Below are 23,891 nucleotides of genomic sequence, written 5' to 3'. Positions count from 1 at the left end.
CCTTTGGTATCCCACTGTTGCACCTCAAGTTTTTGCTATTTTTATTCTTTTAAGAAATAAATTTATGAAGAGTTAGGCATACTACCCAAGAAGTTAGTGTTATGTGTATGTGGTGGGGTTCTTTTTTGGTAAATTTTATCAGTATAGAAGTTTAAAATGTAACTTAATTTAGCTGTGTGCAGTTAGCTTTTTGGCCATTGCTATTAAAAAAGTATGGGTAAAATTATTTGAAATGGTGGACTATATACTTGGAGTTGTCCATTCTGCCAGTCTCTTCCTGTAGAACAATAACTATCTTGAGGAAAGTTGAGGGTTATTTTCAGTGTTCATGTTGTTACTTATTTTTAAAAATTATTTTACTTTATTTTTGAGTTCCTTAGCTTGCAACAATGGTTAGAAATATCTTTGGGGAGAAGAACAGACTAGTTTTTTTCCTCAAAATATTTGATATAGGTTTATTTTTAAAGTTTTGAAAATTAAAAACTATTGAAAGAAGAGATGGTGGATAAGAGTAAATATTAGTATTCTTGGGCACATAGATTTGCTAGTAAGCTTTGTCTTTTCATGGCTGTTCTGTAGCACACATCTTAATTTTATTTATTTTTATATACTCCCCCAAAGCCCCAGCAGATAGTTGTAGGTCATAGCTGCACATCCTTCTAGTTGCTGTATGTGGGACTCGGCCCCAGCATGGCCAGAGAAGCGGTGCGTCGGTGCGCGCCCGGGATCGAACCCGGGCCGCCAGCAGCGGAGCGCGCGCACTTAACCGCTAAGCCACGGGCCGGCTCATGTAGCACACATCTTAAAAGAGTGAATGGAAATCATTGCTTATGCTGCTACCATTGTTTTCCTCCCCAAATCCTTCGTTTGTATTAATGAATTTAGTGTTAGGCTAGGATAAAACGGAGTAGATAGAGGGGAGAATTCAAACTAGAGCTTTGGTTTTTGAACCTGTTTCTCTGTTAACATGCCTCCCCCATGCCCCACCCCCTTTTACACAGGACATACTAGTCTGCACATGTCCTTACTCGTTTGTTCTTTGCCTGTTGAGAACAAATACTAGTTGAGTTTGGGTCCCTGCTCCAACCACTGATCAAAAACTATGGTTTTTTTTAACAGTTCCCCTGTCTCAACCTCTCTGTATAAGTTTCAGTTTATGTTATGGACTCTTAACTTTCTCGGTAGTATAGGTTAAACAACATATCTTGAGATATTTTGTGTCAAGCACTGTTCTAAGCACTTTACATGCATTAACTCATTTATATTTTCCCAATAACCCTTTGGGGTAATGACTATTATTCTCATTTACAGATGTGTAAGTGAAGTAAAGTAACCTGCTCAGAGTCTTCTGTCCTCTGCTCCCTCCTCTCCTTTCCCTTCAAATAATCTAGTTCTGGGCACATTTTGAAAGAGACACTGGCAAACTCAAGTGCATCCAGAAGAAGATGATCAAGGATAGTAGTGGGCCTCGAAATCATGCTATTTGGGAAAATGGTTGAAGAGACTGCAGATTTGCAGCAGCCTACGTTATAGATTTTGTATGCATGTATGTGAATTGAATCTGACTGGTTTCTTGTAACTTTGAAGTGCAGAACTAGGAACAGGGAGTGGAAAGATCAGGATGACAAAAGATGTTCTCAAGTTAGTACAGATCCAGAATGGAAGGGATTGTGTCTTCCAGAAGTGTTGAAGTAAAATAATTGGTAAACCTTTATGTAATATATTCTTCTTAAAAGTTTTTCTTTAATATTCCTCACTTCTTTTAGTATTGTAGGACAACTAAAACGTGTGGGAAGGCTTTTTCTGTCTGAAGGTGCCAGTTTGCAACCTCTAATTTAATTGTTCTAGGTTTTATTTCTGAATCAAACTGAATTCTGAGTTTTTGGACCACATTGTTTTCACTCACAGCAGAACTGCTTTCATTGAGGTAATGTTTAAACATCAGAGAGTCACTGTTCACTTAATAATTTGTTCAGTTTCAGTCTGTTAAAAATTCATCAACATTTATCAAGCACATGCTTCATGACTGGCATGATGCTAGGTGCTGGGGATGTGAAGAGGCTGAATGATATGTGTGTGTGCAGGAGGTTGGGATCTAAGTTGGTTAGTGCTGGAATGTTATCAGGTAATACAGGGAGTGGTGTAAGATGAAGCTGAGGAACAGGCAGGAGCTGTGTCATATAAGAACCCTATAAGAAATAGCCTGATGAAATAGACTGCATTTATTGTAGGGATATTATTGTGAATATTACCTCCCACATTATTAACAGAGCATTCATTATATGAAGGTTAAGAACATTTTGTTTAGTTCTAACAGTATTTTTGTGGAATCTTTAGAGTTTTTTGCATATAAGATATATCATCTGCAAACAGCTAATTTTATTTCTTTCCAGTTTGGATGCCTTTTATTTATTTTTCTTGACTAATTGGTCTGGCTAGAACTTCCAGTACTGTGTTGAATAGAAATGGTAAAGCAGGCAGCTTTGCCTTGTTCCTGATCTTAGAGGAAAAGGTCTTTGACCATTGAGCATGATGTTCACTGTGGAGATTTCATATATGGCTTTTATTATGTGGAGGCTTATTATTCCTTCTATTCCTAATTTGTTGAATGTTTTATGAAAGGGTGTTGGATTTTGTCAGATGCTTTTTCTGCATCAATTGAGATGATCATGTGGGTTTTTTTCCCCTTCATTTTGTGTTGATGTGGCATATTACACTGATTGATTTTTGTTTGTTGAACCATCCTTGCATTTCAGGAATGAATCCCACTTTGTCATGATGTATAATCCTTTTAACATGCTGCTGAATTCTGTTTAGTAGTATTTTGTTGTAGTATTTTGCATCAGTGTTCTAAGGGATATTGGTCTGTAGTTTTGTTTCTTGTAGTGTCTTTGTCTGGCTTTGGTATCAGGGTAATGCTGGCCTCATAGAATGAATTCGGAAGTGTTCCCTCCTCTACAATTTTTTGGAAAAGTTTGAGAAAGGTTGGTGTTGCAGTCATGCACCATGTTAACGGTGTCTTGATCAACAATAGATCACATCTATGATGGTGGTCCCATAACGTTAGTACTGTATACCCTAGTTGTTTAGTAGGCTATACCATCTAGGTTTGTGTAAGTATACTCTATGATGTTTGCACAATGACAAAATTACCTAACGATGCATTTCTCAGAATATATCCCTGTCGTTAAGCAACGCATGCCTGTTCTTCTTCTTTAAATGTTTGGTAGAATTCACCAGTGAAGCCATCAGGTCCAGGGCTTTTCTTTGTTGGGAGATTTTTGATTACTAATTCAGTCTTCTTACTGTTATAGGTCTATTCAAATTTTCTATTTCTTTGTGATTTAGTCTTGGTGATTTTGTGATTCTAGGAATTTGTTATTTCATTTAGGTTATCCAATTTGTTGGCATACAGTTGTTCATAGCACTCTCTTATAATCCTTTTTTCTTTCTCTAGAATTGGTAGTAATGTCCCCACTTTTTTCATTCTGATTTTGGTAATTAGAGTCTTCTGTCCTTTTTTCTTAGTCCATCTAGTTTAAGGTTTGTTAGCTTTATTGATCTTTTTAAGAACCAACTTTTGGTTTCGTTGATTTTCTCTATTTTTTTTATTCTCTATTTTATCTATCTTTGCTCTAATCTTTATTATTTCCTTCCTTCTGCTATCTTTGGGTTTAGTTTGTTCTTCCTTTTCTTTCTTTCTTTTTTTTTTTTTTTTTGGTGAGGAAGATTAGCCCTGAACTAATATCCGTTGCCAATTCTCCTCTTGTTGTTGAGGAAGATTGGCCCTGGGCTAACATCTGTGTGCATCTTCCTCAACTTTATATGTGGGACGCCTGCCACAGCATGGCTTGATAAGCGGTGCATAGGTCCATGCCCAGGATCCGAACCTGTGAACTTCGGGCAGCCAAAGCGGAGCGCGTGAACTTAACCACTATGCCACCGGGCTAGCCCCCAAAACTCTGCTCTTTTAGGGCTCCATCCCTACCCCTTTCAGTTGTTGATGTCCCCAAATGACGTCTTTATACATTTTGTGCTCAAAACCATAAACTAATAATTCTTTTAAATGCATTAGTCTCTTATATTATGTAGAAAACAAGATTTGGAGTTTACAAACCAAAGTTACAGTAATACTTGCTTTTACACTAATAATTGTTTTTTTTCCTTTAAATATATTAGTCTCTTAAATCATACAGAAAACAAAAAGTGTAGTCACAAAGCATTGTTACAATAATAGTAGCTTTTGTACTTGCCCATGTATTTACCTTTATTGAGATCTTTATTTCTTTTTACAGCTTTGAGTTACTGTTTAGTGTCCTTTCATTTCACCCTGCAGGGCTTCCTTGAGCATTTCATGCAGAGCAGGCCTAGTGGTAACAAACTGCCTCAGCTTTTGTTTATCTGGGAATGTCTTAATTTCTCCCTTACTTTTGAAGGACGCTTTTGCCAGATGTAGACTTTTGGTTGACATATTTTTTTTCTTTTAGCACTTTGAATATATGAACCCACTGTCTTCTGGCCTCCAAAGTTTCTGATGAGAAATCTACTCATAATCTTATTGAAGATCCCTTATATAAGACAGTTTGTTTCTCTCTTGTTGCTTTCAAGATTCTCCCTTTATCTTTGGTTTTTGACAGTTTGATTATAATGTATCTCAGTGTGGATCTCTTTGAGTTCATCCTACTTGGTATTCATTGAGCTTCTTGGATGTTTGTGTCGTTCATCAAATTTGGGAAGTTTTCAGGAATTATTTCTTCTAATATTCTCTCTGACCCTGTCTCTCTTCTTCTGGGACTCCCATGATGCATATGTTAGTCTGCTTGATGGTATCACACAGGTTCCTTAGGCTCTATTCACTTTTCTTCAATCTTTTTCCTTTCTCTTCCTCAGATTCGATAATTTCCATTGTCCTATTTTTTTTTTCTTTTGGAGAGGAAGAGTAGGCCTGAGCTAACATCTGTTGCCAATCTTCCTCTTTTTGCTGAGGAGGATTGGCCCTGAGCTAACATTTCTGCCAATCTTCCTCTATTTTATATGTGGGACACCTGCCACAGCATGGTTTGATGAGCAGTGTGTAGATCTGCGCCCAGGATCCGAACCCACGAACCCTGGGCCGCTGAAGCAGAGCATGTGAACTTAACCGCTGTGCCACTGGGCCGGCCCCTCTGTTGTCCCATCTTGAAGTTTGCTGATTCTTTCTTCTGCCTGCCCAAAATTGTCATTGAATCCCTCTAGTAAAATTTTCATTTCAGTTATTGTACTTTTCAGCTCCAGAATTTGTTTTTGGTTTCTTTTTAGGTTTTTTCTCTCTTTATTGGTATTTCCATTTTGCTCACATATTGTTTTCTTGACTTTCTCTACATCTTCCATTAGTTCTTTGAGGATCTTTAAGATAGTTGTTTTAAAGTCTTTGTCTTGTTTATCTGCCATAAAGTCTTTTTCAGGGACAATTTCTGTTGATTTTTTTTTGCTTTAGATGAGCCATACATGATTGTTTCTTTGTATGCCCTGTGATTTTTTGTTGAACACTAGACATTTGAATCTAATAATGTGGTAACTGGAAATCAGATTCTCCCCCTTCCCCTGGGTTTGCTGTTTTTTGTTATTGTTTTTGTTTATTTTTTTATTGTTGTAGGCTGTCTCTGTGCTGAAGATCAGGCTGGAGTGTAAACTTAAGGTCTTCTCAGGTTTTTTCTGAGCCTTTCCCTGTGTGTGCATGGTCACTTTCTAATTTTCCCTGTATGTGAAGTTATTTTTAAATGTCCTAGTGTTTAATGTATGACTCCCACAAGGGAAAAAAAGCAAAAAGTGAAGGGGATAAAAAGGGCACTAGTCCTTTAAATTTCCTGGAAGTCACTTTGGCTAGAGGGTGAGGGGCTTGCAACAGTGGGGGGAGGTGTAACAACAATGGCTGCCTGTCCCTGTATCTGCATCCCTGTGATCAGAAGCAGCAATCAGAATAGGGATCCCTGATATTTGGAGTACTGGGTCCTTTTTGCCCACCCTGGTCCCCACAAGCTGTGTGTAAGCTGCTTCAGGAACATGTACACAGCTGCCTGCTGTGAGGCTAGGAGTAGAGAATGGATACACCCTACTGTGCTAAGAGCTGAAATTGACTGAAATTAACTGCAATTTGCCCATCCAGGTCTGCCCCTGGATGTTGCAAGCCTTCAACAGTCTCCAGAGTTCCAAAATAGTTACAGCAGACGCATTCTGCAAAAGCCGTTGTTGTTTATAGAGAGACAGATTCCTTGTGCTTCCTGCTCCACCATCTTCCCAGAGTCCTCTCTGCCTTTTTTTTTACCCTAGAATCTAGTGTGTTTCTGATTTATCTCTGATCACATCTTCTTTTCTGGTCCAAGTGTTAAATGATTCATTTTAGCAAAGTTGAAGAGACAGATGTACTAAAGTAGTTGTTTTTCACCTTGAACGTGGATGACTTTTAGGATCTGGGGAGACAAAAAGTAATTTTTAAAAAGATTACATTTCTGGAGGATAAACAGTGTTCTTCACTAATGCCTGTATTCCCTAGTGGTGAGAAATAACTGGTATAACTCAAATAGCAATTTGTTTTTATCCAAGAGATTTCAAAGATGGAGACCAGCTATTTACTTGAGGCATAGTTTCACAGGGTGTTTATACCTTGCTGCTTAAGTCCAGAAGCTTGATTTTATCAGTTTAGCCAGAAGGAATCTCCCAGTAAAACTAACAAGACACTTCATCTGTTAATTTATAATAGGAGACTTATCTGGTCAGGATAATTATCTTCAAGGCACTTAGGAAACAAGCTCATGGATCAAAAGATTGCTTAGTAAGCATTGAATGTGAACTGAGGGAGTGAGTTCAGTGTTCTTTTTTTGCGGGGGGAGACTTGTGGTTAGATTTTTAAAAAATTTTTGGTAAAATATGTATAACATAAAATTTACCATTTTTAAGTGTACAATTCAGTGTCATTAAGTACATTCACAAGTTGTGAAACCATCACCAGTATTCTGAGAACATTTCCATCACCCCAAACAGAAACTCTCCACCCATTAGGCAATAACTCCTCATTCCTCCCTCCTGACGTGGTCTAATCTACTTTTGTCTTTAGGAGTTCACCTATTCTAGATGTTTCATATAAGTGGAATCATACAGTATTTGTCCTATTGGAGTTAAGTGCTCCTAAAGGATAGTCTACCTCTTTACTCTAGGGATTGTCTAAATAGTGGTTTCCAGACATATTTTGATTGTATATTACATCTACAAAAAAATTTAAGTGATATATGGGTTTATTTTTAAATTATAGACATGTGCTCTGTACTAATATATTGTGTACATTATAAAATATGCATAAAAAGTTAAAGAATGAAATAAATATTATTTTGAAATATATTGTCAATCAATATCTTTTGATGGCTTCCTGTTACCGTTAGCTTGTATCTCAAGGCATAAAATTCTAATTGTCTAATTTCTTGTCAGATTTTATTGGATGGTCATTGTGTCTATTTTATATTGTTGTTGATAAAGACCTCTTTGTATGGTTAGAATGTGTTAGCTTTGCCATTTGCAGGTATTTGAATTATTAGTATTTACTTAAGTCTGTGTTTTTTTTAATTGGAATCTTATGAAGCCAGCTATCCATTTTATGAGGGTCAGATAATTTAAATAATCTTAAATCCACAAATGGACTCAACCAGGTACATGTACATTGCAGTATGTTTAAATGCTTTGAAAGTGAATGCATAAATGAGGATGCTAGTATAACCCCTCTGTGTTGTAGAATATCCTTTCTTCCCCAGAATACTTTGTGTACTATACATGGCATGTGACCATCTGATATTCTGTCCAAGTAGAGGTGGGATGCACCAAAGGCATATCTGTGCTTAAATGTTAATACAGATTAACTGCTTTATTTTTTGATAAAATTGAATACAGATAGTTCAAATATTTTCTTTCCATATCCATGTGGATTTATTTGCATACTCACATGGGGTGTGTTCACCTCAGTTCACTGCTCTAAAGCTGTGGTCTGGTCATCTAGCACCTTTTCCCTGGAGCGACTTGGTTAACCATTGTTAATTATTTTATAGTTTTATCACAAATGTAGAAGCATTATGACAACAGGCCAGATAAATAATAATATTCTTCTGTAGATTCCACTTTTCTTCCTCGAGATGCAAATTAGATATCTTGTTGGATTTGATAAACACCATACTCTCCTCAATAGTAAGTTTAAAAGTGTACACTGAGATAAGTAAAATAAGACCCTTGCTCTCAAAGAGCTAATAATAATTTTCAAAAGCTTCAGTTTAAGGGGGTGACTTTATTTATGTCTTTATTTATTTTTGTGAGGAAGATCAGCCCTGAGCTAACATCCATGCCCATCCTCCTCTTTTTTTTTTTTTTTTTGCTGAGCAAGACCGGCTCTGACCTAACATCTATTGCCAATCCTCCTCCTTTTTTTCCCTAAAGCCCCAGTAGATAGTTATATGTCATAGTTGCACATCCTTCTAGTTGCTGTATGTGCGACGCAGCCTCAGCATGGCCGGAGAAGCGGTGTGTCCATGTGCGCCCGGGATCCGAACCCTGGCCGCCAGTAGAGGCGCGCACACACTTAACTGCTAAGCCACGAGGCCGGCCCCGGGGGTGACTTTTTATTCACTTATTGTCTGAAAATAAGATTTTGTAACTTTACTGAGTTGAATAGTGTCACCCCCAAATTCATGTCCACCAGAACCTGTGAATGTGACCTTATTTGGAAATAGGGTCTTTGGAGATGTAATCAAGTTAAGATGCTGTTGTACTAGATTAGAGTAGGCCCTTATTCAGTGACTGGTATCCTTATAAGAAGAGGGAAATTTAAGACAGAGAGACACACAGGGAGGAGAATGCCATGTGAAGACCGAAGCAGAGACGGGAGTGAAGAATCTACAAACCATGGAATGCCAGGGATTGCTGGCAACTCCCAGAAGCCAGTAGACAGGCATGAAACAGAATCTTCTTTAGAGCCTGCAAAAAGGAACCGACCCTACTGACACCTTGATTTTGAACTTCTAGCCCCCAGAACTGTGGAAGAATAAATTTATGTTGTTTTAAGCCACCTAGTTTGTGGTCCTTTGTTACAGCAGCCCTAGGAAACTAATACAGTAACCAAGTGTAATTTTCTTGCTCAAGTATTAATTTGAGCCGCTTGATGAGGCTACATGTATAGTGTGATTGAAAGATGAGTCTTCTACCTCCTAAATTATAATAATAGCCATGAGTTTTTGGAGCCCTAAATATATGCTAGACATCATTATTTTATTTAAATTCTTACAGTGTTGGCTATTATTTCTACTTTTAAAACGAAGACACCGAGGCTCATAAAGGGCAGCCTTCGCACAGCCTGAACATTGATGTCTGACTAAAAGCCAGTGTTGTCTTTCTTCTATCACTGTTTATGTATTTTCAGAGGTCAGTTTCTGTTGGTGGAAATAGCTGGTATTTATAGGTTTTCTTCTTTAACTCACAATTTACTTTTGTATTATCTAGACACATAAAAAATGATGGCCCATTAAATATGCCAACCTTTTCCAAAAGCTCTGAGTTCTATATAATTTTAATATTTGTGTGCATTTCTCATTCTCAGCCAGAGGCCAGAATCTAGAACCAAAGTGTGTCATTCTGTTCCTCTGGGATTTTTGAATAGTTGAAACCAGGAAATACCAGAAATTTCTCATGGAAGTTCCAGGAACTTTAGAATTATGTCTAGAGAATCAAAATGATTAGAATATTCATTCTTGTTTATTAATAGCTTTAAATAGACTATTCAGAACAAATGGTCAGTGGACAATTTTTGTTTAAGAGAGCCCAGAAAATGGGAGTGACTGCCCATAGAGACTAGTGGTAGTCTTTGGTAGGATACCATCTATCCCATTTATGATGGCTGGTCATAGATAAAATCAAACGTATTATCTGTCTTTAGTGAAAGGAGATGACATAGTCCTGAATGTGATGGTTTTGTGCTTAAGTTTGATTATCGATGTTTTAGGGGATTTAGAACATCTCAGAATAATATTGAAACACTGCAGGGATCAAAAACATAAGTGTGCAGCTTCTCCATTCAACCCGCCATCTAAGTACTGTTTATTAACAGTGTAGTTCAGCTAACACGGAAGACCTACTATGTGGCAGGCACTGTTAGGTGGTGAGGCTATCATTAATAAAATTAGATTATTTCCTTTTCACATATAAATATTTTTGTATTGGTAATGAAAAGTAACATTTTAATTGGGAAAGATAAAAACTATTTGCAACTATGTTATAAAAGTAGAGTTTTTAAAAATGTGGATAAAAATGGTGTATATGGGTAGATAATTTATTTAATATAACATACATGGTTTAAACTTTAGAACTATAAGTGAAGGCATGTATTTTAGGATATTATATAATCTCAAGAGAAGGAGCAGTCTCTGCAAAATGAAGTATTTTTATTTATTAAAAGGAAAAATATAGCATTGGATACTTTGTGGTGGAATTTAATTGCTATGTTAAATTATATTCTTGTCAAAAGTAAAAAGGACATGGTTACTGTCTTTGAATAGGTCTTAGTCTAATGGAGAAATAGACCCATAAACAAATAAAGCTAGCTCATCTAGTTCTGCCTAGGAGAATCGTTATCTGTCATTAAAAAAAAATGTGTATCTGGGCCGGTCCGGCGGTGCAGTGGTTAAGTGCGTGCGCTCCGCTTCGGCTGCCCGGGGTTCGCAGGTTCGGATCCCGGAGCGCACCGACGCACTGCTTGTCGAGCCATGCTGTGGTGGTGTCCCATATAAAGTAGAGGAAGATGGGCACAGATGTTAGCCCAGGGGCAATCTTCCTCAGCAATAAGGAGGAGGATTGGCATCGGATGTTAGCTCAGGGCTGATCTTCCTCACACACACACACAAAAAATGTGTATCTAATGCTCCTCATTAGAGCACTGCTTCGTAATGTTGCCCATGTGAGAGAAGCTTCTGCGCTTTAAATCATCAATTCAGGTGTGTTTGAATTTGGGATTCATATCTGAAATCACTTTTTTTGTGTGTGTGTGAGGAAGATCAGCCCTAAGCTAATATCTGTTGCCAATCCTCCTCTTTTTTTGCCAAGAAAGACTGGCCCTGGGCTAACATCTGTGCCCATCTTACTCCACTTTATATAGGACGCCGCCACAGCATGGCTTGACAAGCGGTGCGTCAGTGCATGCCTGGGATCTGAACCTACGAACTCCAGGCTGCCACAGCGGAGTGCGCATACTTAACTGCTGTGCCACTGGGCCGGCCCCTCATTTTTTTTTTTTCTGGTGAGGAAGATTGGCCCTGAGCTAACACCTGTTGCCAATCTTCCTCTTTTTGCTTGAGGAAGAGTGGCCCTGAGCCCATCTTCCTCTGTTTTGTATGTGGGTCATTACCACAGCATGGCTTGATGAGTGGTGTAGGTCCATGCCTGGGATCTGAACCTGCGAACCCCAGGCCGCCGAAGCAGAGTGCATTGAACTTAACCACTGTACCACCAGGCTGCCCCTGAAGTCATTTTATCTTTCCTATTAATATGTATATTATTTCGTTTACAATCAAGCACATAGGTCTCTTGTTTGTTGTATCTGATAATCAGTTGTTCTGTAGTAGAAATGCCTACCTCTTTGATGCATTCCCTACAACTTGCCAGCGTGTCTTTTGACCAATAGTTGAGAGCCACAAGTAATTCATGTAGTGTAAATTACTCCTTTATAGTCTCAGAAATTAGTCATTTAATGAGGTTTACATTTAAATAGTTTGTAAAAACTTCATATTTTTTTTGTAGTAGGGTTAAATCCCTATATCCCTTTAATGACATCTACTTTTCTTCAAATTTTAAAGCATTATATTATAATTTAGGAGAATTATACTCAGTATTTATATGCCAATAAATGTAAACCAAACATGATTGATTCAAGAAATAGTCGTTTTTAATGAACAGTTATTCAAATAATCTTTTTTCCCTTCCAAAGTACCAGTACATAGTTGTATATTCTAGTTGTATGTGCTTCTAGTTCTTCTATGTGAGCCGGTGCCACAGCATGGCTACTGACAGACAAGTGGTGTGGTTCTGTGCCTAGGAACCAAAGCTGGGCCACTGAAGGGGAGTGTGCCAAACTTTAACTGCTAGGCCATCAGGGCTGGCTTTCAATTTTTTTAGTGACTTAAACTTTGGAAGTTGAATTATTAAATAATATGAGCAAGTAAGTGGTTTCTTAAATCAATTTTTCAGGGTAGATGCAAAGATACATAAAACTTGATTCCTATCCTCAAAGGGTTTATAATCAAGTAATATGTAAATGACTGTAGTTACGTATAAGGCAAAATGAAGTAGTTTCCACATCACAATTATATGCAGCAAGATTATAAGCAGAGAGAAACAATCCATGGTAGTAATGAATGATCAGGGAAGACTCTGGGTAAGGCATTCAGTATCAATTACTGTTTGAATAAGGTATGCCAGTTCTTATACACTGAGGCCCCCTTTGTTTTGTTTGGCTCAGTTCTTAAACTCTGAGGTCCATTTTCAGTATTTTTAGATTTTGCGAATTAGAAATCTTGACAGTTTGTTAAAAATGAGTCTCTGGAGGATAAGAATTTTCTAAATAGAGAGTATAGCCTGATGGTTTGAATCCCAGCTCTGCCACTTATTAACTGTGTAACCTTGGGCAGTTTACATAACCACTCTGTGCTTCAGTTTACCAATCTGTAAAATAGGATGATGATGATGATAAAAATAACAATAATAATAAATCCGGTTGTCGTGCAGTAAAATTAGAGCTGTACTGAAAACAAAAGCAGAGGAAACTGAGTGTTTTAGAGCAGGTTTTTAAATTTGGGATTTTTAATCTGTGTCCAAGGTTTCAGGGAGAGAGGAACTGCTTCTTTGCTACCAAAGATATTTTTTAGAGAACAGTGACTTTTAGGTTTGGAACAGTTCTGGAATTCTGAGAATTCTAAAAGCCTGGATGCCAGTTATCTAAGTACCTTCTCTGCTTTTTAAATATTTTCTGACTCCTTAAAAATGATGAGTACAAAATTAATGAGACCCCTCACTTCTTCTATTTAATTTTTCATTATTCTTTGCATGCTGGTAACTAGTTCTCTATTTCTGTGTTGGTAATTCAAATCATTTAATGTATTCTTGTGAATAAAATTGAGCATATTCCAAATTCTTTTTTTGTACCCAATTGTATTGTACTCACTAAATTCTTCAACTGATGTCATACTGAAAGGATGTTAAAATGTTAATATGCTTTCTTTTGTTCCCTTTTATTATGAATATATCCAATCATATAGCAAAGTTGAAAGAATATGATAAGTTAACAGTTAGTTATATACCCACCACCTACATTCTACCGTTAACATTTAGTATACTTGCTTTATCATCTATCTATCTATCTATCTATCTATCTGTTGATCACTCTACCACTCATTAATCCATTTTCTTTTTGGTGCATTTCAAAGTACATTGCAGACATTAGGACGTTTCCTTCTAAGTCTAAGTACCTCAAATGCTTTGTTTTTGAAAGGCCTATTTTCTTCTCTTTTTATTTCATTCAGAATTCATGCTTTAATACTTTTTATTCTCTGTTTATATGCTTTATTTTAATTTTGAACTGAATACACTGGGGCAAATTCTGTTATTAAGTCTTCTCATTGTGAATGCTCAAAATCAGATTTGTTTTTTTTGGTTTGGCCTTTTTTTAAAAAGGTACTTAATAATCATTTTAGACAATTTTCTTAAGTATTTTATGGCTTATGTAGTTGTAGCACTTTCCCACTACAGTTTGCAATACTTTGGGATATGATTGCTGATATGAGTTTTGAAGACAATTTCTTCCATACCATTAGACATTAGAAGCATTACTTGTGTGTAAACTATGTAGAAGACCTCAACTAGGTTATGAACTGTTTGTAGCCAAGAATTGTATATCATCATTCATTGTGGCTCATAACTTCTGGAAAGCAAGAACTCAAATGCTTGTTGATACATTGACTCATTGATATCAATGCTCAAAATATTCTGGGCACTTGTTCTAAAATTAAAAGTTTAAAAACAAATTCCAACTTATATTTTTCAGCAACTTTCAAGAATTTGTATTCATTATGTATATGATGTATATTATAATGGAATTCAAAGAATCATAATAGGAAATTATTTGAGAGGTGTGTAATAGTGAGGCATTGTTCTCAGAATAACAGGATATCCTTCCATTTTAATAGACTTTGCATTTCCAGCCCATCAAAGCATATAATGACCTACTCTGGGCATAAGTTTTTATAAAAATAATTTTATTCTTTTATAATAATTGAACCATGGACATTGAATTAGATAAACATTATAGATTTAACATGTTATTTTAAGATTGGATTCCAAGTAGCAAATAAAATCCAAAGCACATCAAACTAAGATGATCTTTTCTACTGTTTTCATTGTTGCTTCTTGAAGTCTGTGTAGGATATCATTTTTTAGAAGTGTTGAAAGTGCAGTTAGATAAAAATTATAGCAGCAGTTAGATAAAAATTATACCAGGAGAAGGTTTTTTTCCTCTCTGCTGCACACACACATGCACACACACACACATGCACACGTGCTCCTGTAGTTGGAACTCTTGTTATGTGTCTGGCTTGAAGATTCTTTTGGGTCTTCCAGATTTAGTGCTTCTTGCCCTATCTGGATCAGATTTTGATTCTTTTAAATCAAAATTAGACACACAAATTAGAATTTTAGGATACCAAGAGACAAGAGACCATGTAGAGAGGTTTACATGCCCTTCATTCCCTATCAATGGTAATACTTAAATAGTGTCTAAACTTCAATTCTTTTAGCCCTCTGTTTCCAGGTAGGAATGTCATCTTAAGGTCCTGAGCTCCAGTGATGTCTTTGTTTATTGAATGACTGGGGAAGGAAAATAGAAAGGCCTTCCCAACATTTTGTTCAACCGTCTAGAGCAAGGGCTGGCCAACGTTTTTTTGCAAAGGACCAGATAGTAAATATTTTAGGCTTTGAGGGCCGTATGGTCTCTGCCACATTACTTGGCTTTGCTGTTGTAGAGTGAAAGTAGCCATAGACAGTTGGTAAACAGATAGATGTGATTGTGTTCCAGTCAGACTTCATTTAGAGAAAACAGACGACAGACTGTAATTTGCTAGCCTGTGCACTAGAGTTGTGTTTTTTGAACTATCTGCTGTGAGGACTTTTTTCCCCCTAATAATTTATGGATGGATACTTTTGTAAAGTACAATAAAAATGAATTACTGGAAAAATGAAATTTAAAAAGACATAAAATACAAACTTAAAATTTTTAGATTAAACAGATAAATTACATTTCAATAAATATAATTAGGATAGTCATACATAAGGAAAAAGAAAACAATTAGAAACACTGTAAATGTTGTTACTTGAACGTATCTTCTAGCCTATTTTGCTATTAGTCATAACTTTTTTGTCATTTCACAATACTAACTAAACAAAAAGTTGAGTGAAGTTGTAACTCCCCGTTTATTCAATACCTATGTGCACACTCTAAACAAACACTGTATATATCAATAAAAATGTTAATGTGACAAATAAATTTGCTTCTCACTGTTAATTTATCTAATCTGGGTTGGAATGACTCACAAGAGATAATGTATATCTAAACTGTTCCTATGTTTTATTTTAACAACATTCAGTGTAGAGAAACCAGACTCACAGAGGTATGTTGATGAGAATTGGCGGAGAGATTTAAAATAAATTTCAGCAAACTCAGGATATTCATTTCTTTTTCCCAAGATGGAGCAAGTGATTTTTTATTTTCAGAATTCAGTTTTCAATCTTTCATTAGTAGTCAGTTCCAACAACTTATCCTATAGAGTTATAGTTAAATTTAAATTCTCTCTCAATTAAAGAAATGGATTCTGGATTCATAAATTTCCTATATGTGGATCTTCTTTTGATGGGAAAAAGATTGAAAATGTATCAGATTTGTAAGGTGTGTAGTGATAATCTTTCAACGAATGTTGATATGTGCTATATCTGATCATACCTACTTCACTGAAAATTATTGTTAAATTATGGAACATGTCATAAGTATATGTAGAAACTGATCTTTCATGCTGTTAACTTCCTTTTTTGCTTTCATCTTATTGGCCATTGAGAAGCATTTATATGTTTTTCTTAAGTGAAAGTGTGAAGATCATTAAAAATACCAAATATGTAAGACAAGTCTGGCTGTCCAAGTCACATATTTAAAACATTAGGACCAGACTTTTTCTTATCTTGCAGAAACACTAAGAGTTCATTTCATTGTTTGTTTTCGACAGAACATTTCTGCTTGATAACCATGGAACCTCAGCATGTAGTAAGAGTAGTATATGATCAGTTTCCATATTATCACTTAACAAGGAGAATACGCTCATACACTGCATTAGCCTTTAAGTAATTTACAATTATGCTATGTCACTAGGCATACTGTTTAGACAGGTGACTGTTTTGTTTTTAAATCATAGCAAGAGTTTCTTGATGAAGGAAGCAGTGCGTTGATTTACACTCTGGAGTAAGCTCCTTAATCTGGGTAACTGTCCAGAATATTTTCTTATTGTTACAGTTGCACCATCAGAAATATACTGTTACACAAAATGTAGACTCCAGGTTACACTTGTTGACTACATAATCCCTATGATTTATATAATTCGGAGTTAGTTATGTTTGGCAGTGAAGCTGAAAAAAAAATTCTTCCTTCACAACACCATCATATTCAAACCACACATGGAAAGGAATTGTCATATCTTTGCATTTATTAAGGTTCAGTAAAAAACCCTTTGCTAGGTTTGTGTGTTCTATGAATTATTTTTTCGTGTAATTATCCATTTCCTGAATGCATTGGACTGTGATATCATTAGAAATTGGTTCTGTGTTGCAGATTCACTGAATATTTCCAAGCAAACATCTTTGATGGGGTTTTTCCCTAATGTCAATATATATGGTTTTTTAAGATTTAGTATCCTGAAGAGCTGCTTAAAAGAAGCCTGTCTATATGTGAAATAAGGAACATCTGCGTCTCTTGGCTTTGTAATTTAATACTCTTTATTGTCAAATAATTTTTTTTTGTTTTGAACTTATTTCTTTACATTTTGTATATAAATGCCACTTAGGTTTTGATGGATTTATTGTTTCATAGCCAGTACATCTCTGCAAATATCACACTGCGGTTTTAGCACTTCACTGTCAAATATACTTACAAGTAAAATTAGTATGAACTCTTTGGTCTTCCTTTTTCTGAAATCATTTCCATTGTTATCATTTAGTTTGCTACTCCTGCCTCATTCAGAGAAGGTGCATCTTTCCTTCCCAAAAAGGCCAGTTAAGCTTTTTTTGTGTGTGAGGAAGATGGGCCCTAAGCTAACATCCGTTGCTGATCTTCCTCTTTTTGCTGAGGAAAATTGGCCCTGGGCTAACATCCGTGCCCATCTTCCTCTACTATATATGGGATGCTGCCACAGCATGGCTTGACAAGCAGTTCGTCGGTCTGCACCCGGGATCCGAACCTGTGAAACCCGGGCCCCTGAAGCGGAGCACGTGAGCTTAACCGCTGCGCCACCAGGCTGGCCCCAAGCTTTTTGCTATCTGTAAATTGGAGGTAAAAATACCTATTTACTTCCTTAATTTAGCTAAAAGTATTAAATTGTAAATTACAGGCTCGATTAAAAATTTATGTGATTATAAAATGACAAAGTATGGAAATAAATGCTTATATTTCCTCAGATTGTTTTATCTCTTGCATTGTGGTTGACAAGCTAACCGATGTAAAATTGCCATAAAAGTATCTAAATGCCTACGTTTAATTTCTGTACTTATCTTGTTGTGGACCAGTAACAAACAATTGGGGGACCTTTGTTCTGACTTAGGGACTGGAGAGCCAGTGGGGGATGTTCTGACTTTTTTATTACTTTTCCTAAGGTAGAAATTCTGGGCGGCTGGTGAAACCCAATTATAGCTTTCTTTTGCTTTGTTTGAGATGCAGTGGGACAAATTTCTTCCTGTATCTGTGTATGGAGATATAATACCCAAGAAATAGAAAGGGGCTTTAAGCAGGCAGTTTGCAAATGTTCCCATTGACTCCCTGTGTCGACATGGAAAGGCTTGTTTAAGGACAAAAGTTATAGTTAATGTTGTCTTATTTGTTCACCTGATACTGAGAAATCACTATGGTGGTCCTGGGTTCCTATGTCCATTTTACGATTATTCCAGCATCCTCTCATAATAGGGACCTAATTAAGAGCCTTATATGTTCAGCAGCTCTCTCTCATATCTCTTTTAATGAGGGTCACCTAGTCCATATGTGTTAATAACAATCTTCTTTCTGTATGTGATTTATAATGTACACATACATATGTGTGTGATATACCTATATATATATATATATATATATATATATATAAATGTCTCTCTTTTTACACCTATTTCGGTCTATCATTGAGTTGTTTTAATGACTTTTTAGGGAGGCTTGGAGCTGGAAGTGGTGTAAAGGCCATATGATCCAACCCTCTTTGCATTCATTCTCTCTTTTCCATATAGAGAAGGGGTGGCAAACTGCGGTCATCTGGCCTGACACCTGTTTTTCGTAAGTCAAGTTTTATTGGCTCATAGTCACACCCATTTGCTTACGTGTTATCTGTGGCTGCTTTCTTGCTACGCTGGCAGAGTTGAGTAGTTAATGCAGAGATCGTATGGCCTGCAAAGCCAAAAATATTTACTTTTCTGGCCCTTTACAGAAAAAATTTGCCAACCGCTGATATAGAGGCCTTGTAGCCTCTTTCTGAATTCAGTGATCATTTCACTGTCTCTCAAGGCATTCATCTTCTAGTTAGAAGGTTCCTATTTATAGTGAGCAAAAATCTTCCTTCCAAGTAACCTTCTTGGGTACATGATAGTCTTTTAGGAATTTGAAGACAACTTTTAAGCTTGTTCTTAACTCTTTCTGCACGTCTGCATCCCACTCCCAGTCTTCCCAGTCCTAAAATTCTGTCGTTTAGTCAATTCACACTTGAATGACCGGTGCAACTCGGTTTTAAACCTTTTATCTATCTTGTTTCCTGTCATTATTCCTCAGATATTCATACTCAGATCAGAACCCAATTTAATAATCTGGTGGGTGTAATTGGCTCAGTAGAGCAGACTGTTTCTTCTATGTTTTTATTTTTATTTTTTTAAGTTTTACTATGCACTTCATATGTCCTGGTCACTCAGTGATGTCATTAATGTTAATATGGGCTAAGTTGCATTATCCTTTTAGGTAACTGTATCACATTAGTTGAACTTAACTTTTATTGAACTTAAACTCACAACTACTAAGTCTTTTACATGTCTTGCTGTTAAATCAGATCTTCTCCATCCTATGCTAAATCTACAGCAGGACTTTTACTCCTGTGAGATACTATTGTATTGAATTTACCCCGTTGTGCTAGTATGTTGAGAAGTTTTTATGTCCTAATTCTGTCATTCACATATTTACTGTTCCTCTTAGCTCTTTGTCACGTGAGAATTTGATAGTAGTGAGTTACTTGATCACCATCTCGTTATGTTTGCATGTTCTTTATTGAACACAAGTGAAGTTGTTCTGGGAATTGCTCTTAAGAGTTTATGGTACGTTGAATTATTACTTAGCAAATAATCCTTCCCCACCCTTTCCCTTGGGGTGAAATATGCATCTGTTACTCACTGACTTTGGACTTGATCATATGGCTTACTTGGGCCAATAGAATAGAGATGGAAGTGACAAGAGGCCATTTCTGACATGAGGCTTTAAGAGGCATGGCAAGTTTCTTCCAGCTCTCTTGTAGTTTTGCCATTTACTACAAGAAAAGCTTGCCCCAGGTAACCAGTGCTCTTTCAGCCTGGGTCCCAGAATGAAAGATAAGTGGAGGAGAAACTGAACTTGACCCCCAACCTGAAGCAGAGATGCTCCAGCCAGCGTGAAATTCATGAGTAAGAAAATAGCATTTAATGTTGTAAGTCGTTCGCAGTTTTGGAGTTCGTTATGCATTAATTCAGCAATAGCTGACCCATACAGGTAACCAAGCCATTCTGTTTGTGGGGAACTGTCTCTGAAATACCTATTACCTGTAAATAACAAATTAAGCCAGTACCACACCATCATGAACCCTGGGTAAAGGAAGATCGGAGGTAAGTTTTGGGTCTCATATGTGCCAAGGTGCATGGCATGGCATGAGATGAGAGATCCTCTCTGAGGAAAGGAACTACAATTACTAAACAGGGTACACAGATAAATCCTGCTGCTCTAGCTATTCCTGAAATGCTTTGGGTCATTTCTTTGCTCTTTGCAGTTTGACTTGCTACCATTGTCAGGTTTTTCTACTTCTTTCTATTCTGTTTTCCTGTTCCTCCTCATCTCCTGTGATTTTTTTCACTTCCTACCCTTTTGGAAATAGCTTATATTTTCACAGGCTATACGTACCATGTAAAGAAATAACAGAATACAATCATTGAAGTTCTGATTCTGGCTCTACCATTTGTTAACACAATCACCCTAAATAAGTTACTTAAACCTTTTCCTCCTCTACATAGTGGGGTTAATAAACTCACAGTTGTTGCTATGCTGAAATGAGATGACAGCGTCATTGGCTGAATGTCATTTGTATAGACAGTCATTTAGCAAATACTTAGTGAATTCTGAGGGATACAGTGCTTTGCACATTATAAAAAAGTCAATACATTTTGTGGCATTTTGATATGAAAGTACTTGTTGGTATCACATTGATGCCAAATGAAAGGAAAAGAGAGTTCCATTTCTATTTGTGAAAGAAGGAACATAAATATTCACCACTAGAAATCATGTAACAGTTTTATAGATGTGTTTTATGTTACATCATGGCTTAATACTTTATTTCAGGACTTCTTTTTGCATTATCCTTGACAGTGAATAGGTACTGTCAATGGCTGGGTTTTTTTTTTGGTATTGTTTTGTTCTATCTGAAGATACGAATCCAAAGAAAAGTATAAGAAGATTGCTTGTGCCCTGTTTCCTCTTCTAGTTAAATTTATTCAGAATATAAATTCAGGTATAAATCCTGCTATTTACTATTTTGGATGATTGTATTCTTTTCTTATATCCTTGGATAAGATGCAATAAAAACAGTGAAGCTAACAACTTTTCTCTCCTATTATTTGAGCACATATCAGATATTTTGACTGTTTCATAAGAATCTTTTTTTAATTTAAAAATTAATCATGGTTTTAATAATTCAGATAATACATAGGTATGTAAAGTAAAATTAATTGTCTTCTTTTCTTTCTTTTCAAATTCACCCTCTTATGTTTGGCATGAATCTTTTCTGTTTATGTGTGCTCATTTAATATGTAGTTTTTTTAAATCCTTTATAAAAAAAGGATCATACTTAAATTTTTTCTACATCTTGTCTTTCATATTTAATAGTGTTTTTGTCATTGATATTCTCCTAAAGTGAATATTTAAACATCTCAATTTTATTGGCAGCATCATAGTTCATATTGCGCATGTAAGTTATTTAACATCCACATTGATTGATCCACATTCCATTGATTTAATTTGTTGAAAACTATACTGCAGTGAACATCTTCATTTATCTTGTTTCACTTGTGCTTTTGTTTTAGTAATTCTGAAAATGGTATCCCTGCAGCAAAGCATTTCTGCATTTAAAATTTTAGTAGATACTGATAGGTAAAACAATTAAAAAAATTTTTTTATAATAGGTAGAAATTTAAAAATGCTACAGCAATTTATATTTCTGCTAATGATTTAAAAGAGGACCTGGTGCATCTCACCCTTACCAGGGTGGATGTTGCCAGTCATTAATTTTTTTGCCAAGCTAGACCAAAAATAGTATCTAATTTTAAGTTTAATTTCTCTGAATACTGGAGATTATGCATATTCCCATGTTTGTAGCTATTTGCAATGCCTTTTTACTGTATTGGCTGTTCACATCTTTTTTTTGTATATGTGTGTGAAGGAGATTGGCCCTGAGCTAACACACCTGTTGCCAATCTTCCTCTTTTTGCTTGAGGAAGAGTGGCCCTGAGCTAACATCTGTGCCAATCTTCCTCTATTTTGTATGTGGAATGCCGCCACTGCATGGCTTAATGAGCGGTGTGTAGGTCTGTGCCTGGTATCCGAACCTATGAACCCTGGGCCACTGAAGTGGAGTGTGTGAATCTAACCACTGTGCCACCAGGCTGGCCCCTATTCACATCTTTTTTTTTATTGGTTGTTTTTCTTTTTAAAATCCATTTGTTAGGGACTTTTCGAAAGTTCTTGCAGGAATTCAGGCAAGAGGTCCTTTTTACTTTCCTTCCCATCTTTTATTTTAGAATATTTTAATATAACATACTAGAAAATTAATGAATTATTTTTGTATATAATATGTGCATTGTTTACTTATATACAATATTTACCTAACATTTGCCTAATTTTAATTTCTCTCTCTAACACATATGTGCTTAATCTCTAAAAGAGAGTTTGAATTCTGTTATTTTAGGTTGGTAGAATCTTGGAATTAAGATTTGGAAATATTGTTCATAAAGTTTTTTTTTAGTTAATGAATTCAGCGGTAATAATAGACGCAATAGTCATAGAATTTTACAGTTGATCTTAAGAATGAAGTGATATTTACTCACTATCTGCTGTGTCCCAGTCACTGTGCTAGGCATTTCATAGGCTCATTTTAATTCTCACAACAATTGTATCCCTTTAGTTGAATCTGCATGGGTTAGACTTGAGGAAATTTGTGACAGGGTGCACATTGGAGATATCCATTGCAACCATATTACTGTTCAGATGAGCAACCTGAGCTCCTAAGAGGTTAATTGATTTTCTTGAACAAGCAGTACTATAGCTCAGATATCTTGGCCAGGCTGGGATTCCTTCCACCATCCTCCACAGTAGTTATGCTAGTCTTAATTTTACAAAGTGTCAGGAAAACTGGAACTTGGGGTAATTTTAAATTACTAACAGTGATGAGCATATCTGTATTTTGCAATGGATTTTACTGAATAGGTTGAGAAACTTATTATTAAAAACTGATTATTAAAAAGTATTTACTTTTTACTTTTTGAAAACCAACCTGTGTTTCTTCTTGAAATTTATTGGAATGAAAGCATAGTTTGACCACCTAAATTTAAATATGAGTTTTATTTTAAGAATTGCTGTTTTAATAGTTATTTACCTAAAAAATTACCTTGCATATGTGCAGAAAAATTAATATGTGCCTGTTTTATTGAATTATAGTTGTTGTATAAAATGTCATAGATTAAAAAACAGAAGCTGTAGGAGCACCATGTTCCCTATTGTAGTAAAAAGAATGCTAGAGAAGTATGTCCAAGGCCTTCTAGAAGTGTTGTACAGTTTGTGCCATTGCTAAGCTAGGGTTCAAATGGAAACTGAAATCCAGTCCTGGCCTTCCTCATCAAGCTGAATGCTATGTCATAATCTGTTGGAGACAGGGACTCCTTTTCACACAGAGATATGGTTGCCTTGCCAAGCTGTTTCCTGTAGAGTTGTGTCCTCCTCGGGGGTGCTTTTTCCTGATTTATCTACTAAAATGATCCCTTTGTCTGAATCATAGGAAGGTGACTACAGGATGGTGGCAGGCCCTGAATGTATCAATAGTAACAAATTTGAAAACAAAAAGAGTTACAGAGTCTCACTGGTAAATGTCCTCTGTTCATTAGGATAGGCTAATTGCTTTAACCAACACCTGAAAATCTCTGAGGCTTAGCAGAAAGTTTATTTCTCATTCACTTAACAGTTTATTGCAGGAATTTGGTGAATGGCCCTCATGTGAGGATTTGGTGATCCAGGCTTCTTTAATTTGAGGCTCCGAGATTCTTTAGGA

The 23,891-nt window shown here is 36.2% G+C and overlaps 1 protein-coding gene across 2 annotated transcripts in view; it reads left to right on the top strand.

Moving 5' to 3' along the window:
- The window catches only part of FCHSD2 (FCH and double SH3 domains 2), a 256,434-nt gene that overhangs the window by 52,756 nt on the left and 179,787 nt on the right, over window positions 1-23,891 (top strand). The gene's annotated exons all lie outside the window — the stretch shown is intronic.

Source organism: Ceratotherium simum, chromosome 7 (genome assembly GCF_057802395.1).
Source record: "Ceratotherium simum simum isolate JZ-2026a chromosome 7, ASM5780239v1, whole genome shotgun sequence".
In the NCBI taxonomy this organism is placed as follows: domain Eukaryota; kingdom Metazoa; phylum Chordata; class Mammalia; order Perissodactyla; family Rhinocerotidae; genus Ceratotherium; species Ceratotherium simum.
This window is presented reverse-complemented; position numbering and strand designations above follow the sequence as displayed.